General features: G+C 41.9%; 1 pseudogene; it reads right to left on the bottom strand.

Annotated features, from left to right (window-relative positions):
- Window positions 1-463: 463 nt before the first annotated feature.
- LOC122111575 lies at window positions 464-561 on the bottom strand (annotated as a pseudogene).
- Between the last annotated feature and the right edge of the window lie 5,029 nt (window positions 562-5,590).

Genomic DNA, 5,590 nt, shown 5'->3' with positions numbered 1-5,590 from the left:
ACTCTTACAAGAGCCCCTCACCATATGTGTCCCTTTGATCATATGTCAGTATGGCAACAAAGTGGGCATGGAATCCTCAAAGGGAATTTCTAGGGCAGAAGAGGGAAGGATGGGTACAGGTCTGGCCACAGTAACAGAAGTCCACTCCCATCTATTTGTTACCCTTTCCAGGAGCCTTAAAGCCTTAGCTAGCCAGGATTGATTACCTGTTCTCTGTCTTTAATCCCTGCAACACTATGTGTGTGCCTGTGTGTGCATGTGTGTGTGCACAAATGCATGTACCTGTAGTGGGACTTGAACTCAGGGCACTGTACCACTTGAACATCAGTTCCACTTCCAGCTTCCGGTGGTTAATTAGAAATAAGCTTATGGGCTTTGTTGTCCAGGCTGGCTTCAAACCAACACAATCCTCCAATATCAGCCTTCTAAGTAGGATTACAGGCTGAGATACCAGAACCCAGCCAAAAATAAGGAGCTCTTCATGAATTTATATGCTGTCCTTGTCAAGGGCCCATGCTAATTTCTGTATCCTTCTAATTTTAGTGCTGCTGAAGCAAGCACTAACTTTCATGGATCTCTCAGTTTCCTTTGTTCAATAAATATTTGCCAATCCTTCGATTAACTGCCCTAGCACAGAGGACAATGCTTGTCCTCAAGGTTACCTTCTGATGCTATAAAGGAAACAAGCCAGGAAAGGTAGAGGGTAGAAGAAAAAGAGGGAATGCCTGATGCATTGATACAATATACAAAGGAATGAGAAAAATGGATCTGTAAAGCGTTTTGCAGATGTAAAGGCAGAGAGAGGAGAGACATTTATTTAACAAGGAGACTGGTGGGTTCTGAATTTTGAATTTAGATTTGGAATGTATCAGGAAGGCTACAAAGAGTTTAGATCATTAAGGAGCAAGAGTAGAAACAGGAAGGCCAATTAGACTCTTTCAGTAAGGGGGAAAGATAGGTGGGATGGGTAAAGGCAGCAGATAGGCAGAGAAACAGATGAATGAAATCTTACATTTGGAGGCAAGATTGATAAGACATTTCTGATGGATTAGAATAAAAGTTATGGAGCCTGATGGATTAGAATAAAAAGTTATGGAACAGGGCGCCAGTGGCTCATGCCTGAAATCCTAGCTACTCAGGAGGCTGAGATCTGAGGATCACAGTTCAAAGCCAGCCTGGGCAGGAAAGTCCATGAGATTCTTATCTCCAATAAAAACCACTAGAAAACCGGAAGTGGCGCTGTGGCTCAATCGGTAGAGCACTCGCCTTGAGCAGAAGAGCGCAGGGACAGGGCCCAAGCCCAGAGTTCAAGCCCCATGACCGACCCCCCCCCCCCCAAAAAAAAAAAGTTATGGGAAGGTCAAAATATCAAGATCTAAAGGCTGGGAATGTGGCTTAATGGTAGAGTGCTTGCCTTGCATTCATGAAGCCCCAGGTTTGATTTCTCAGTACCACATACACAGAAAAAGCTGGAAGTGGCGCTGTGGCTCAAGGGATATAGTACTACCCTTGAGCAAGAGAAGCTGAGGGACAGTGCCCAGGCCCCCAGTTCAAACCTCAGGATAGGCCAAAAAAAAAAAAAAAATCAATATCTAGAATTTTTGGCTTGAGCAACTGAATGAGAACTAAATGGATCAAGAGATTTTATGTTGGGGGCTACAGATGCTGGCCCATCAAGTCTGGTTTTTTCAAAGGTAGTTTTTGTTGTTATTATTGCTGTTTGTTGTCAGTACTGGGCCTTGAATTTAGATCCTCCCACTCTTCCTTGGCTTTTTCCTTTCAAGGCAAGTGCTCTGCCACTTGAGTATCCCCCTTACCTAGGGGACAATCTTAGTATCTCTAATGGTTGATTCTGTGTCTTCTAAAGGAACACAACATTAAGGATATATCCCCAGGATAACCACAAGACTTCATTCTTCCCAGTACCCAATATCCTAGGTCACACAGCCCTCAGAGCATTTCAGCCATTCCTTAAAAACACATGACTCCGGATTTTTAGACAACAGGATTATATGTTATATAATGTTATATTCCCAGCACATCTAAAAACTCCAGTCTTTTCCTTTGGTACTTGAAATATTCAATGCAGATATGGCAATCTACTATGCTTTTATTTTTCTTTTCTTTACTCTTCAGTACTGGGATTTGAACTCAGTCTCATGCTTGCTAAGCAGGCAGTCATGACTCCAGCAACTGTATTTTTCTACTTAATATAAAGCCTTTGAAGCATCAGTTACCTAATTGTTTTAACACTTAATTGGCTCATTAATTTGTGTAGTAACATTATAGACTACAAATTATGTTTTCCTTTTAACCTCCACAAATGTGCACTGTAAGGTAACTTAGTAGTGAATTAATATGCTAAAGTCACATAATGAAGGCATATAAAATAAAGGGATACTAAATGAACAAGGTAAGCATAGAGTTGGGTTTGGAAATGAGAAGATCTAAGAGAGGCTGTGGTCACAGTTGCTATTTTGTTGGCAATACAGTTGAAATAGAAGGTATGGGAGGAGAAAGTGAAATAGTGATTTTTTTTTTTTTAGGCCAGTCCTGGGGCTTGAACTAACGGCCTGAGCTGCTTTTGCTCAAGGCTAGCACCCTACCACTTTAATCCACAGCGCCACTTCAAATTTTCTGGTGGTTAATTAGAGATAAGAGACACCTGAGGACTTTACTGCTCTGGCTGGCTTCGAACCATGATCTTCAGATCTCAGCCTCCTGAATAGCAGGATTTTGGCATGAGCCACTGGCGCTCTGCAAAATAGTAATTCTTGAGGTCCATCTATGTTGGATATGAAAGCTGTTGAACAATCAGCTTTCTTGGCAGCAGGACAAATGGCACATTACCATAGATTGCTCAGAATTAAAAAAAAAAATATTGTCAAAGTGATGAACAGAGGGATTACAGTTACATAAGTAAGGTAGTGACTACGTTTCTTGTCCAACTTGTTACCCTTTTTTTTTTTTTTTGTGGTGATGCTAAGGCTCAAACCCAGGGTGGTCTCTTACATGCTCAGAAGTACTTTCTCTACACTGAGCTACCCTAGCCTTGTAATGCATTTTTGCCTATAACTTTTCTTTGAAAGTATGATTTGGGTCCTTTGTAAGCAAACAGTGATCATTCTTGTCTCTATAATCTAAAGTTTCCCTTAAATATTTGTTGTCAAGCTGGGTGCCAGTGGCTCACACCTATAATCCTAGCTACTCAGGAGGCTGAGATCTGAGGATTATGGTTTGAAGCTGGAAAGGCTATAAGACTCTTATCTCCAGTTAACCACCAGAAAGCCAGAAATGGAGCTGTTGTTTGAAGTGGTCAAGCGTTAGCCTTGAGCAGAAAGCTCAAGGATAGCACCCAGGCCCTGAGTTCAAGCCCCACAACCAACCAAAAATTTAAAAAAATGATTTGTTGTCAAGTGTCAGTAGCGATCATATTAATTATTTGTTTCTTTGTTTTGATAGTTGTGGGATTTGGAATCAGGGCCTTGAGCTTGCTAGGTAGGCAGTCTTAGATTACTTTCTGAGGGCTACTAAGTGCTACTGTCTGGGTGTCTTAAACAGCAGATACTAATTTTCTTACAGTTCTGGGTCCTGGAAGTCCAAGAAGGTCGTAGAAGGTTTGGATTCTCCTGAGGTTTCTCAGCTTGTATTATAGACAGCTCAGCAAACTTCTGCTGTCAGTAGGTTGTCACTACATCTTCTCCTGTAGCAAATGCACCCTGTCCTTAGGAACATTATCTTTCTGTTCTAATTTAGAGTTTCTTCATCTCTTTATATATATATTTATTTTGTGCCAGCACTGGGTCTTAAACTCAGGGCCTGGGTGCTGTCCCTTAGTTGATTTAGTTCAAGACTGGCATTTCTACCTCTTTTCTTTTCTTTTTGTTTTTTGTTTTTGCCAGTCCTGGGGACTGAACTCAGGGCCTACAATCTGCCCCTGAGCTCCTTTTGCTCAAGGGTAGCATTCTATCATTTGATCCATAACGCCACTTCCAGCCTTTTCTGTTTATGTGGTACTGAGGAATCGAACCCAGCGCCTCATGTATGCAAGGCAAACTGTCTACCACTGAGCCACCTTCCCAGCCCTGCCTTCTTGAGTAGCTAGGATTACAGGTCTTCAGCACCGGCTATCTCTTCTAAATTCCTTTTCTCTTAGCACTGATTAGCTAAAGGGAGTGCCTGTGGTCCTAGGGAATAATACCCCTCTGGGTCTGATTACTTCCTTGAGCTAATGCTTAACATGTTACTTTCCTCTCTAATTTCCTAAAAAATACAAGTGTGTGTGTGTGTGTGTGTGTGTGTGTGTGTGTGTGTGTGTGTGTGTGTGTGTGTATACACGTGTACGTGTACTGGGGCTTGAACTCAGAGTCTGTGTTCCTCTCTGGGCTTTCTTGCTTCTGGCTAATTCTGTACTACTTGAGTTTTGGCTTTTTGTTGGCTAATTAGAGATAAGATTCTCACAAATTTGTCTGCCCAGGCCATCTTGAAAGCACAATCCTTAGATCTAGCCTCCCGAGCAGCTAGGTGTGAGCCATGGGTGCTTGGAAGAGTTAAAATTTTGATTAGAGCCAAACATTATTGGCTAGATCACATCACAAATCATACAACACTTTCACCAGAAGGTAACACTATACCAGTTATCCCAGCAAGAATAAAAAAGACTAGTATAAAATGTTACTAATCCACCTGTTACATTATCGGTTTTGCGGTTTAGTTCCCTGGGATTGAACCTTGAGCCTGCAGCATGCTCTATGCAAGTGTTCCAATGCTTGAGCTACACTCCAGCCCCTATATAAACATTGTTGCACCAAGTTCTATGTTAATATTCAGTCCTTTGTTGATAGTTTGTTTCAGGCTGGTGGGGGAGGGGTGTTCTGTGGGCTGTACACCAATGCCTGTGATGAACAAGTCAGGAAGGGTTGGGAAAATGCATGCATGCTGAGACAGATGTATACTATCTAATCTCTAGTATGCACGAGGACTACTTGGAATATGTCTTCACACATAGGAGACATCTTCTCAGCTATAAACTTAAAAAGGAGAGTGCTGAGCGAAAGGAAATTGCAGCTTTACTTTTACCACTTAATACTGAATTACTCTCCTGTTAGCCAATTTGAACTTCCAACAGCAGTAGTAAGACATTTCTTGGCCCCAGTACTTGGTATTTTCAGCTTTTTTAATTAGCTAATGTGATTGCATAAAATAATATCTCATTGTACCTTTTGGGGAGAGAGAGGGCTGAGATCAACTGCAGGGCTGAATGCATGCTAGGCAAGCACTCCGAGCTATAGTCCCACTCTTTGTATTTTAAAACAATTATTACATTTTTTTTCTTTTTTCCTCCTTATGTAGGTACTTGTCTTAAACTCAGGGCTTGGGTTCTGTCCCTTGGCTTTCTTTTTTTGCTTAAGGCTGGTGCTCTAGCACTTGAACCATAGCTCCACTTCTGACATTTGGTTGATTAATTGGAGATAAAAAAAAAAAAATCTCAGGCCGGGCGCTGGTGGCTCACGCCTGTAATCCTAGCTACTCAGGAGGCTGAGATCTGAGGATCGTGGTTCAAAGCCAGCCTGGGCAGGAAAGACCGTGA

The sequence above is a fragment of the Dipodomys spectabilis genome, unplaced genomic scaffold, assembly GCF_019054845.1.
Source record: "Dipodomys spectabilis isolate Male_0828 unplaced genomic scaffold, ASM1905484v1 ptg000085l, whole genome shotgun sequence".
Lineage (NCBI taxonomy): Eukaryota > Metazoa > Chordata > Mammalia > Rodentia > Heteromyidae > Dipodomys > Dipodomys spectabilis.
This window is presented reverse-complemented; position numbering and strand designations above follow the sequence as displayed.